At 40.2% G+C, this 14,075-nt stretch overlaps 1 long non-coding RNA gene across 2 annotated transcripts in view; it reads left to right on the forward strand.

Annotated features, from left to right (window-relative positions):
* Positions 1-481: 481 nt before the first annotated feature.
* Positions 482-14,075, forward strand: part of LOC146833931 (uncharacterized) — a 39,379-nt gene continuing 25,785 nt past the window's right edge. Inside the window, exons 1-3 of one of the 2 annotated variants that reach the window (XR_014960290.1) lie at positions 485-534; positions 936-996; positions 1,106-1,181. This is a non-coding gene — a long non-coding RNA (uncharacterized LOC146833931). Of the gene's footprint in view, positions 535-935; positions 997-1,105; positions 1,182-14,075 lie in introns of both variants that reach the window. The other variant, XR_014960291.1, reaches the window with a different exon arrangement.

A 14,075-nucleotide genomic window follows, 5' to 3' on the forward strand; every position in this document is an offset into this window, starting at 1 on the left:
ACCGGACAGTGCTAAATGTTATCCAAGCAGATCCTCGAGGTGGAGATATTGACAACAAGCTGACGCACAAAGAAGCGTATCTGATCATGAAATTTAACGCGATTTTGAGAGGTACAGATTGTAGTTAAGTTCAGCTTTGACTTTCAATTTAAACTCAGTCTTCTGTGCCTGTGAAAATCATTAAAGGAGATTTCTTTATCATCTGAAAGCTAGTCTGCTTTCCAGTTTGTGGTCCATGTCGGGTCTTGTTAGTGTATACAGTTTTTATACACTACGAAATACACTTTGTGGTTATTAAAGGTTTGAAAATGTAATGCCTGACAATGTAAACAAATACCTTGAGGTTCTGCCAGGTGAAAAGAACCATGAATACAGTTTTCCAGTCTCAATACACTACATTACCCAGAATACCTGGGCAGGTCCGCCCCTGAGTGAAACGCCTCTTAGTTCAAAAAAAGATTAGAGGAACAGAACACCATTACACGTTTCAGTAGGAGGACGACGTGTTGCAGAGCGAGTGCAAACATGCTCCAAGTAAGTAAAAATACGTTTGGTGCACCTTGTTTCAAATAGTCAAGCATCTCGCCGATTAGCACCTAACAGAATGCGCCGGCAGGACTGGAGTTGTAGCAGCTTGAGCATAATGTTATGTTTTAATGCGCCTTGATTAGAAATCAACAAAATTGGGTCCAGCTTGTGCACGTTCTTGAAACAATATAACGTTTAGAACAAATTGCTCATATACATGCCAAAGGCGGCATGTGAGATCGTGTAAAACTGTTACGCAAAAGTTGCTGCAACAAGGTGCCTCCAACATCTATAGTATGGCTAAACAGCCATCCCCGGATGGAAGTATTTTTGCAAATAGTTTCATTCATTCCTAAAGCTCGCTTGGAAAAGCAACAAATAAAATAGGTCTGTTCTGTTACTTTCAGAAAAGTATCAGACTGGGCGCCTGAATCTACTGTCAAACTCAAAAATCACAGAAATATACAGGTAAATTCGAAATTAAAGTATTGTGAACCATCACAAACATTGTGTTTCACTATCAATGCACTCAAAAAATATCTAATTTATCAAAGTTTACTCCGTTTCTTCTTTTCAGAAAATCACGAAAAATCCTTAAAAGTTTACTTTGTCCTCTTCATTTGGTGTAAGAGTGCAATCCTCGACAACCCAAGGTACATTCATTTCCATAAGTTATGTATAAGCAGCCCATTCAAGTATATTATGTTGTATTCATGTGGATCCATGCATACCCTTACAGTACCAACAATTGAAACCCGCGGCATTCGAATGATCATTATTTTAATGAACTACAGTTAAGATTGACCTCATTCCGAGTCCTTGTCATTTTTCATGCCTTCAAGGTAAACTTATGATAATTTTGTTAGGCTAAAGAAACTGGAGATTGCTGGCCATTTAGTTTATAAAAGTCTGTCCCTTCACCATTGCAGAACTCACCAAACCTTTGTCCTGAAGAGAACCCACAATAGACATCTTGGGTTCAAAACAAGTAGACCAGGACCAATGGGGGAATCCCAGCTCAACGAGTACCAATATGGATGTTTGAAAGTTCATTTTTTCAAAAGCAACTTTTTGCAAGCCCATATTAGATACATCTGGACCCTCTTAATGTCCTAGCACCAAGAGTGTTCCCTGTGAATACTTTGCTCTGGTTTCACAAGTTTAGGAATGGTGAAGACTGTATTTTAGCAAGTTTATGTGTTTATTTTGAGTCTAAATATTGTTTGTTTTAGTACCTTTGAAAACACTTTGCATATGTTTTTTTCACTAATTATTCACTGTATATCCATTACATTTTATGTGGATTCTCTTTTCTTTCATCCCACCAATTGTTAAAGTTTGAAATGTTTCTTCAAATACTACTAAAGTAATTTGAGACATGTTTATTGAGTAATATGTTCCTCATGCATAAGTAAAGATGTATTTAAATTTCAAAAACACCTGATATTGCAATGTGTTAATAACTTTCTAAAAGTGGCATTTTCAGACTTACAACGTAAAATCTGACTTTCCTATAAATTGACTATGAATTGTGAGTCCAGAGTCACCAAACTCAAAATATCCATCGATTTCCATTAGGAAATTACACTTATAAAATATAATAATGTTAACCTGTAGGAGGGATAGGCCTTGCAGTAGTGAACATCGAATTCAAGAGTTTTTCACTACTTGGGTATGCAGAGCTTAAAAGTCCAACTTTTTAAATAAACAGCACCCTGCCCTTGGAACTATCCAGGGCGTACCCTAAGGGGTGATTTATATGTATTAAAAAGGAAGGTTTAGACCTGGCAAGAGGGTTAACTCACCAAGTCGAAATAGCAGTTTAAATCTACACACAGAGACTCTTCCATGGCAGGCCTGAGACATGTTTAAAAGGATACTGAAGTGAGTAGCTCAATCTGTGCTGCAGGACCACTAGTAGCATTTAATTAATAGTCTCTGGGCACATGTAGTGCACTTTACTAGGGACCTATAAGTAAATTAAATATGCCAATTGTAGATAAGCAAATGTTCCGCAATAAGGGCAGGAGGAAGGCAAAAGGTTTGGGGGTGACCCTGCAGAAAGGGCCCTTTCCAACAAAGTTTAATTAAATTCCTACACATCATGCTTTAAATACCATGGACCCTATAGTATGGGCTGTAGGGCCTGGGTAGGAGTGACTTATTGATATTTAAATGGAAGGTTTAGACCTGTCAATGGGTTTAATTTTGCAAATTGAATTTCAGTTTAAAGGCTGCTTTACTGATTCTATAATGGTGGCCCTTAAGCCAAATTTATAGTGTCACTGTAGTGGCTGGCACAATGGGTGCTGTAGTAAACTAGCGATATTTAACTTACTGGCCCTGGGTACATTTTGTACCATACTTTGGAAATATATATAAGTTAAATATGCCAATTAGGAGCATACCAATTTCATGATTTTGAAAGGAACTCAAGCACTTCACTACTGGTTAACAGAGGTACAATTCTACTGCCATCAAAAAGAGATAGTGCAAACATCTGGGGGTAAATCACACTAAGAGATGATCATTTTCAACCAGGCACAACTAAAAAATATGTTTGAAACTGACAGAGTGAGGAACAAGACATGCATTTATATAACAAAACTAAAATATTTTTTACATTCAACACTACGAGAATCCATATATGAGGAGGAGTTGGCCCTGCCCCTAAGGAGCCTTGTCAGAGTTTTCCACAAAAATATCAAAAGCTGTCAAACAAACCAGGCATTAAGGGTCAGATGTACACCTCTTTTTAGGAGTCACAAGCGGGAAATCAACCCTTTTCTAGTGCTAATAAGGTTTGTGGTATGTACAAACCCTATTTTGCGAGTCGGTAACCTATTACTGACTCGCAAAATAGGGTTGGCAAGTCTCTTGGGAAGAGGCGTGCCAAGGACATCCCTTCTTAATAGCAAGTCTCACTGGTATGTACATTTGTTTTGCGACCGCATTTGCGGTCGCAAAAACAATTGCAGTTACCACCTAGTTCAAGTAGATGGTAAGGCAGTTGGAAATGGGAAGCGGTCCCCAGAGGACCCCTTCCCCTTATTATAGGAAGTGTGTGAACAAGCAGAATGTGAGTTACTGTCATTCACTTTTAGCTTTTTGTGCTAAAATATACTGCTGAATGACAAATTTGCATTTCTTGTAATCACAGAAAATGTATTGTAATTTTCCCAATATTTTGCTCAATTGTATGAAAGAAAATTACTTACATTTTGGACACCACCATTGAAAATCTGTGAACCATACCTCACAAGTTAAAACAAAAAGTAAAACAAGCAAATAACTAAATGTGAGTCTGTAAAGTGTACAGGGGAGGTGGCCAAACGGCATGGCCTGCAGGTCCTGAGTTTGGATGCACCAATGGTTGGACACAGTCCACAACCACTCACAAGACCCTGTCAATCTACACTGCACACAGTCAAAGACCATGTGCAGCACTTATTGGACACAAAGATAGTTGAGGGCGGGATATTGGGTGGCCAGGGTATATGGCCAAGTCATGCTATGCATACCAGAATGAAAAAATTATGTTTAGCATATTGGAACTCCCACCAAAAAATAACAGAAAATTTATATTGAAAGGATTTAGTTAGAAAAAATTAATCCCTTTGCATTTGTGTAAAATGAAAATGAAATGTACATTTCAAATGACCCTGTGTAAAATTGGATGGGTTAAGCTCTTTGTAAGTTAATATCTGAATATTACACTTCTCTTACTCTGCTAAAAGTGGGTAAAGATTATGCTATTTTCTGCATGTTGTTTGGGCTACGGCCCCAGCAGGATGATTTTCCATTCAACTAAATTTGCGAATGGTAGCATGGCAATGCCCAATTCACTCACCATGGCTATATGAATTGAGTCGGTCTTAGTACAAGTGTGTAAAGCGCTTATTCACTATTCAAAATGTGTATTCTGTAATCAGAAAAGCACACTTTCATCAAGCAATAGACAATGAAAAACAGCTAAACATATTATCATAAAAGGAAAATTCAGAAATGTCACCAATTAATTCCAAATGTTAAACTAGATGTTAATTTCTAAATCAAAGAAGGAAATGGATTAGGAACATAAATCAGCATGGAACTCATCTTATTGGTTGCATTTGTTAATCCCAAATCTGGGCATAGAGTGATAGTTTTATTTTTACTTTAAAGGTAGCTCAAAACTCTTTTAGTAAGATTTGTAACTCTGACTTTTCTAGGACCATAGACTAAATAATAATAATACATTTGTTATCTAATATATGTCTATAAGTGGTTGGGTTTGTTTGCCCAAACACCAAACCTCTACTTTTTCTTCTATCTTTGTTCTGTCAGTGACTTTCCCACAATGTTTAACTGTGAGTGGACAATCTATGCAGAGATCAACACATAACACCTCCTACAGAGACTCAAGACCATGCAGAATGCTGTGGCCAGACTTATCCTCATCCTGTCTTGATGAACTCACATCACCCCTCACCTCAGAAAACTCCACTGGCTCCCCATACAGAAGAGATGCCAATTCAAGCTGATGATCTACACATACAAGGCACTATACAACCAGGGACCCGCCTACATCAATGACCACCTGAGCTTACATCAACCTTCCAGACATCTACTCTCTGCATTCCTTTCACTCTCCCACAACCCCTGCATCCATGGAAGCAGAAATTGAGGATGCGCCTTCTCCCATCGCATGGCAAATACATGGAATGACCGCCCCCTGCAGCTACAGAGCTCCACCTCTCTAGAGAAATTCAGAAGAAAACTCAAGACCTGGCTGTTTGATCAAGCCCCCACCATCACCACCCCTTCCCCCCCCCCCCCCCCGGGCCCGAAAGCTCCTGGATACCCTTCAGGATGATTAGTCGCTCCATGGAAATCGACTGATTTATTGATTTATATGGAGACATACAAGTTGATATTCATTGAAGAGAAAAGTTCAAATAGTCATTGAGTCACTGCTGCACCAAGGTTCAGGGAATGAATGCCTTACATTCAATAGGTGACATTTTGCATTTATATTAGTCAGGAAGCAGAGCTGGGGGTATGGTTTACCACTTGGTGTGAAAGCCATACGTAAAGCTGCTTGCGGTGAGTGCCTTTCAGTGAAGGAAAGGCTGGCGGTCATCATAGAGCTCTGGCAGTAACTGTATTAGGGCTGTGCATATGGAGGATGGCCCACACAGCAGTGCACTGATAGATGACTTGGATTTAAAGCAAGCCACAGGCAGTGTAGAGAGATGGCAGCCCTACTGAATACTGAATGTTCAGGTTTAATGTCCATGTGTTTATGGTGTCATTTATTAGACAACTGTGTTACCTGAGTGCTGCAACTAGGACTTCGTTACATGGATATCAGATTTCAATTGTCAAGTCATATTACTACCTAAACTATTGCTATATGGACATTTTGAATTCCAAGGAAGTATCTTGAAGGTGTTGTTGAAAATGAACATTGAAGGATTTCTCTCATATTTATTTGAACACTTAAGCCTTAGTTATAATCACCAACACACTTAACATTGAGGTTGCATGTGTTTCTGAAAGCTGCATGAACAAATTGGATGGTTTCTCAAAAGCAAAATTGCATGTTTATATTTTCGTGAACGTTGTGTACAAGTTTTACAGAAGTCAACTAGATACCATGCTTATCTTCAAAAAGACTGTATAATGAACAACTGTGAGGTCAGTATTTTAAATATAGGAAGATGTGTTTGTGCCTTGAGTTTTTAACATATTTCTGTTCACTTGTGTTTAGTTTTACAAAATTACCAGTTTTTCCATCAAAGTATACTTGGATTTTGAATTGATTTAAAGGGTGCTTTGGCATAGTAATGTGCCCTTCATGCTAGGAACAAATAACATTGGCTGACATGTGAATTAAAGTCAATTAAGTGAGATCACATTCATAGCCAGTTTAGTGGGTGAAAATTAAATAAAAAATAGTTTGTCATAGTTCCTTCAGAGTCAGTTCTTAATCTAAATTGTAGTTATGGGGATCGTCTGTTCTCCATTTGCTTTTATGTTGTTTAAAACTGAACACAGATTTATCTTAAAAGTGAAGAAGCTGCTTTATCCTAGCTCTGATATCTCAGCTACCAAATATCATCCTATTCATGTTGTTACCTTCTCAGAGATGTCACTTAATAGGAAGAAAATACACTCCTCAGTGTTCTCTAATTGTTCTTTTTAGAGAAGAGATTTACTGGTATATCTTTTATCAACACTGTAGCCTCCTAACACCACAAGGGCAATCTTTGGGCGGAGTTTACAATCAATGTCGATCAAACTGCTAGGTCTGTAAGATTTGGGATCTTTTTAAATACTTATTGCATAAGGGCACAATGACATTGTTTTGGCATGAAAGAGGACCTCTATTAGGCTGGGTGCTTTTCCCTTACCTAGGTCCTTTAGAGCAATCTTAAAGTTTTCTTAATTGAAGATAATTTCAAGGATATTTCTTTTGTCTTATGAACTGAGATCATGTGATGAGATTTTCAATGTGGCCATAACTCAGTTGAGGGCTGTCTGCAACATGTGTTAAACCGAAGACTTTAGTGAAATGTTTTACCCAGATACCTACTGAGATGTTTCATCTGAAGACATTTGTCTGGGCGCATAAGCCTCTTCAACTTTCCTTCAGAGGTTTTGAAGGTCCTTTTCCAAAGTGGTTTTTCCAGGACAAGTCAATTATTCTTTGACACCTTTTTCTTTTTTTTCTTTTGTATAGCCACTTGTTACTTTTCTGATGTCCTCCACTCTGTGGACTAGAGATTATAGTTGCTTCTTTAGGAGCTTGCATTCATCGCCAAACTACCCTATCTCAATAGATTACTTGCAGGTATTTGATGTTGTTAAAGTTTCTTGAGACCAAGAATCCAAGTGAGTTCATCAGATTCTTATAACCTGTCTCCTAATTTACATAGTGTAATTTTTGAGAAGCAACTTGAAAAGTATTTCCAATCGGATATTTCTTCTTTACCCAACAGAGTTCTTGTTCTTACTTAATCATTATAAAGGGTTGATTATTGACGCTTGACATGGGGTTTAGAAGTGAAAGTTCCTCCGGTTGGTCTTCTTTTTACCTTATCACTATATGGTTCATTTGATTTTCAGTGATTGTAGTGATAAGAGTAGTTGGGTGATCCCCCATGTATGTACTGCTATTTGCTTCCTGGTTTTTTTAAGGCTTTAGCTCATCTATAGCTAACTATTAACTTCCTAACTCCCTATTGAAATATAGAGATTAGGTTATACAGAGATATTGCTAAGGTAACATTTTACAATTTACAATTACATTTATATTTAGTATTCTACAACAAGTTACTTATTTTGTAGAGTTCCATTACAGCCTGTTAACCTCCTTGGCACTAGAAGTTATAAGGTGGTTTCCTAACTGGTCCCCACATCTAGTGTAAGTGGACATTGGTGGGGATGTGAGAGACAAAAAAAGAACATTGCTTCCATAAGATCCAGTACAAAAGGCTATAGAAACCTGTTAAGTTTTGTTATGTTATGTTAGGGATGTTGATCACCAGTAAGGGTATCCAGGCACTTGGTTGCAGGTGTGAGAGGTCAGCCTTGGAGGGCTTAAATGAAAAGGCAGGCCTTCAGCTTCTTGTGAAAGTCAAGAGGAGAGGAAGAGGCTCTGATGGGTTATGGGAGGTTGTTCCAGGCTTTAGGGGTCAGGAAGGAGAAAGTGTAGCATACTTCACTTCTTTTGTGTAAGTGTGGGGTGTGTGCTAGGGAGGGATTGGCAGAGTGAATGCAGCTGTTTAGGTAAACAGGGCATGCGTTAAGGGGTGCTCTGTAGGTGTGTGTGAGGAGTTTAAAGCATGTGCATTGTACATTGTGTGCCAGTGGAGTTCCTTGAGGTGTGGTGTGATGTGGGCTCAGCTTGGGAGGTTGAGGACTAGTCTGGCTGCCACAGCAAGGCATTTTTCCTGAAAACCACCACTTCCGTCTTGTGCGAGTTTAGTTTTAGGCAATTGAATTTCCTACAGATGGCCCCTTCTGTCATGCATATGGTGAACTTGTGCCTCGTGTTGAATGTTTTGTCAGAAAAGGACAGTATCAGTTGCATGCCATTGGCATAAGTGAGGATATTTATGCTATAAGCTTGTATTATGCTGGCCAATGGGGTCATGGAGATGTTGAAGAACCTTGGGCTGACTGAGGATCCCTAAGGGACTCTGCAAATAAGATCTTGTGCTTCAGAGGAGTGGGGGGTTATTGATAGTTTAGGTTCTTCCAGTGAGGAAGGAGCAGGTCCATTCAAATATATGTCCCTGGATACCTGCTTTTGGCATCATAGGATCAGGACTGGATGGGACACAGTGTTGAAGGCTGGCAATAGTTCTAGAAGGATGAGGTCTGCAGATTCCCCCTGTCGTAAATCATCTGGATTTCATTCATTGATGCTCTAGTTGTGCATAAATACTGACTTTGTGGCATCAAGAAGCTGGTGATTGGTGAGGTAGTTGGAGAGGTGCTCAATGGTAGAGTTTTCCAAGTATTTTGCTGGGTAGAAAAGGCAGGATATTGGTCGATAATTAGTGAGTTTGGGTGAGTTGGCAAAGGGTTTCTTTAGGAGGGCATTGATGACAGTGTTTTTCCATGGTTTCAGGAAGGTGGCTGATTTGATGGAGGTGTTGAGAGTGGGGGTGAGGGCCTCACTGATAGGGATTGCTCTGCTGTCAAAGGCATGGTGGGGCACGGGTCCACAGGGTCTCTGGAGTGAATGGTCCTCATGATTGTTTTAGTTTCCTCTGTGCTAATGATGTCCTATCTGGTGATGGTGTTGTCTTTAGTCATCACTGGGAGACTTCTGGAGAGAGTCAGAGGGGCATGTTGTTGGGTGAATTTGCTGTATATGGTTGCTACCTTGCTGCAAAAGAAGTTTGAGAGCTTCTTATACAAATCTTGTGATGGGTTGATATTGCCTATGGCAGCTCTGGGTGTGGTGAACACTTTGACGAGTGTGAAGATTCCTTTTCTGCTGTTGGAGCTGGCATTAATGCATTTGAATAGGGGCTTCATCTTGGTTTCTTGGATTATCAGGTGGTACAGTCTCTTGGTGCCTGTGAAAGTATCTTTTTCCTCTTCCCATTTTTCCGTTTCAGTTGTTTGCATTGCCGCTTGATGATTCTAAGGTCTTCCGTATACAGCTGATTTGTGTTCTAGTTATTGCTGTGTTGCTTCATTTCATGGAGCCAGAGAGTCAGCACAGTTGGTGATCCATTTGTTGAGGTTGTTGATGTCACGTGTTAGGAGGCCCGTGGGTTCTTATTTGTTCTCATGGAGGGCGATCATCCAATCCACCTTTGTTAGGTTGTTCCAGTGCCAGCTTGCTGGACCCACTGTGGAGGTCCTCCAGAGATGATTGATGTTGATTGTGAAACTGATTACGGCATAGTCTGTCCACGTGATGGGTCTTATTTACAAGGCCCTTGCGCCACTTTTGCATCATTTTTAACAAGGGAAAAGTGACACAAAAGTGGCACAAGGAGCTTGTAAATCTGTCCCTTGGTGCTTTGATTGTGATGTTGTTGAAATACGTGAAGACAGGATTTAGGATGTGTCCAGCACCATGGGTGAGCTATGTGATCTGTTGGATTAGTCACAGGATTCAGAGGTTGTCACGAACGGCAGCTGAAAGATGGATCGGTTCAGTGTTCAAGATGGGAATTGAGGTCTCCTTGGAGGATAACTATGCAGGAGTCGAGGACTAGGGTGGTGTTAAAGTCTGTGATTTGCTTGTGTAGTTGGTTTGGGTCATCAGGGGCCCAGGGTGAAATTTGCTGTGATTTGTAAACTAATGTTGAGATGTTACATGTAGTATGTTCCAGCTTCAGCTGAGGCAGTGTAGATGAAGATGTCTTTGTAGATGATGGTGATTCCTCTTCTCAGCCTGTTTTGGTGGTCTTGCCTGATGGGCTATTATCCTGTGGAGATGAGGGTAATGATGTCTGTTGTTGAAGCTGTCATCACCAATGTTTTTATGAGGAAGAGGAGCTCTGATAAAACAATCTCTGACCAAATGTAAAATCTTTGAAAAGTGCTAGTAGGTAAAACAATAATATCACTGATTCTTGTTCTTCTTGTATGCTTATCCCACATACAATGACAGAAGTGGGTATATAGAAGGAGTAAAAGATTATGAATAATGTGCATTACCTTTAAAGGTGGGAAGGCGGGGTTGGTCAATGTAAATGGGTGACCAATAACCCTTTCATAGATGTGTTTAAACTTGATATCAGGGTTTAGGTATAGACATGGAATAACGCACCTGCATGAAAGTTCATACTTTTTAGCCTATTTACACTTAGTTTCCCTTAGCAAATTGGGACATATATATATCATGAGGCTGGGAGCACCAGTGATGAAGGTGGGTAGTAAAATTATTACTTAGATGTTAGTTATACAACCTAACAAGGAGTAAATATAACTTCAATGTGATATGTTAAAAACACAATTTAAAACATCTCCTCATTACTTTGTTGAATGATGCTGAGGAAATAATATTGGAACCCTAATTTGACACTCACCATACCTCCAGGTGGTTGGTCTCACTCAAATGGTGTAATTTCAATGACTGAGAGTTTCTCATTTAACTTCTGAAATCATGATGTTTTCCATAGTTAAAACTGTATACCGTCAGAATTCCAAGAGTGAGGTTTGTAGCTCTTCAGAGGATATTGCGCTCTAATTGTAATAACTGGGGTCTATTACAACTGCAGTCCTGTAGTCCCTGCAATAGCAAAGTCCTAACTGTGAACCAAATACCCCTTATTAGCATTTCAATCTGATAGGAGTGAAGCAGCACAGACCAAGGGCAACGTTAGGTAGGTGGTGTGCGTTAGAGACTCAGCAACTCACCAAACTACACATAATAAATTGCTGCCTCAACAGTGCTTTTTCTAACAAAAAGAAAAAGTAATTAATTACTCACACTACTTTGTACACACACATTTTCAAATGCATACAAAGATGGCAGATGGAAAGGCATATGGCCTGTGAACGGCTATACAGCCAACAGGGGCAAACAATAAAGAATGTTCTCACAGGTCAGGTTAACCCCCTAAATGCACCCTGAGTGGCCTGCACTGGTGGCATCCCTAAGTGTATGCACACCAACAAGCCCTAGTCCTGAAAAACACATTATCTCCCTAAATGCCTAACACAACAATGGAGAAGCATTTAGCAAATATCAGGCTTACTAGCTTTGTTAGAGTGACATCACCTCAATGAAACCAACATATACCCCCAACACATGATGCAATCAGTATTGAACACCTTGCATGATGATGTCATCTTAAAGTCATGTTTAACAATCGGTGCAGTAAGGCACTGTCAACAAGATACTTGTCAATACAGATTTCTATGTTTAATACTATGCAGTGTATGAGTCTTTCGTGTACAATTAGACTATCTTCAAATCAGTCAAAGAAATTATTAATAAAGGTCCATGCGGCTAAAAGCCATTGGGCTTAAAGTCCCAGCTGTAAAAGTGCTTAAAAACCAATAAAATATGTCCCAAGAATATTATTTTTCCTGGGAGACTTAAGGTGCCATCAGGATATTTAGAGTACACTTTAGGTAGGTTCTTGGGGGGGGAACACCACTGCTCCAAAGCAATCCTATTCATTATGTGGTGCCCCTACCCTCCACAAGCTGCGCTGGCAGCTGCTGCTCTGCTCTGATCTTCTGTCAACAGGAGGAGCAGGGAGTGGGATAATTGCACCTGAGGATGTCTGTGGCCCAGAGAGCTCCTGCCTCATAATGCACTCTTTGCAGCCATTAGGGATTTCCATGCACAGCTTGTTAGGGACTGCAGATCTCCTGGGCCAGCCAGAGTGCAAATTGAAATTATCAAGCATACCACTCTCAAGCAGATAGCTTCTTCTCTTATGTTTGCCATCCTCAAACATTTGCAGATGATGAAAAGGGGGTGCTCCTCACACCGATTCACAGGCTGCTCCCATGTGGATCCACAAGGCTACAGCTTCTCTGTATAAAAAAAAAAACAAGATCAACATAGCTTAAAGTAAACAAAAAAAGTTCTAGGTAACCCTCTTGGTTTCCTCTACACAGGACCTGGTTGGTGCCTGCATTTCATAGTTTTTGAGGTGCATTATCTACACCCAGGTGAAATGCATACTGGCTTCCTGATTTAATTTAGTCTGAGAGGCCTGCAGCAGATTGGGTCTCTCTGTGTATATTTTGTGTGCGTTCTGAGATGTTTGTGAACAGTAAGTTGCAGCGTCTTCCCCGGGTACTCACCAATGACTACGCAACACAAGGAGCTTAGTATAACACGTCTCTGTTCTTTAGCGTGTAACCGTGAACTCAACATTCTAAATCTGCATTCACTTCACTACGCTCTAATGCTTACGTCACAATTGTTTGGAGCCCAAAGGTTCTGTGATTACAAACTCACAATACACAATATTACCCCCTCTGTTGACTAAAAAAGTAAAACATGTTTACAAATATATTCAATTAGAGTTCTCCAATGAGCCTTCATGGTACTTGGATCAAACGTCCTGACCAGGTCTTCAGAAGGTGGGGACAGGCAGTAGAAATGTCCATTACTGGCATTTGTGATGGAGAAATAGCAGCTGTCAAAGGATCTTCACTTGTCCTTTCAGACCCAGTCCCTGCAATAACATCAGTGCCTGACGAACAGTGAGCCACATGTTGGAAATGTGAGGAGTCAGGTAATGGACTTCCCTGGACATTGGGCAGTCACCGTGTGTCCTTTTCTGGTCACAACATGAAATTGTTCAGCATCCAAAGTAGCAGAAGACCTTTGTTTTATATGCTCCTGAACAAGCACTCAGTCTCCTCTAGTAAATGTGACATCTTTTGCATGTCTACGCTTGTCCGCATAGGCTTTCATTTTCCTTTTATGATCCAAGTCTTTCATGTGTGTTTCTTCTTTGGTATTGGCTCTTCTGTTGGGCCATTGAGGTAACTTGGTCATCAGGACTCTCCTGAACATCAAGGTTGTAGGGGTTTCACCTGTGTCCTAGAGAGGGGTAGAACGGTAAGCTTGATGAGTGGAATTTAAATTGCTTTGAGGTCAAGCTTTTCTAGTACAGCACACTGGATTGCTTCCTTTGGAGTACTCATGAAACGTTCAACAAGGCCTTTGGCCTGTGGCTGAAGAGGGGTGCTCTTCTGATGCTTCACTGTAAGATGATTGAGAAAGTCTCTGAATTCTTGACTGTTTAAAGGTGGGCCATTGACAGACTTTATGACCACAGGAACACCCCAGGTCGCAAGGATGCTGTCTAATCTCTCAATGACACTTTCTTGAGTGATAGAGGAGATTTCTTCAATCAAGTGAAAATGGGAATATCCATCAGCAATCACCATCAGGTGATGTCTGTAGTCAAGAGGACCACTGCAACTCTTTCCCATGCATGCATTGGCAACTCTGACATGTTTAAGAGGTGTTGCATAGATGTCAGGGCTTTAATTGTCTTTCAACCCTCTCATCGAGATGTGGAAACTGCATTTGGTCTTGGAGAGCTCATTTGGGGGTGACA

The sequence above is a fragment of the Triturus cristatus genome, chromosome 4_2 (assembly GCF_964204655.1).
Source record: "Triturus cristatus chromosome 4_2, aTriCri1.1, whole genome shotgun sequence".
Taxonomy (NCBI): domain Eukaryota; kingdom Metazoa; phylum Chordata; class Amphibia; order Caudata; family Salamandridae; genus Triturus; species Triturus cristatus.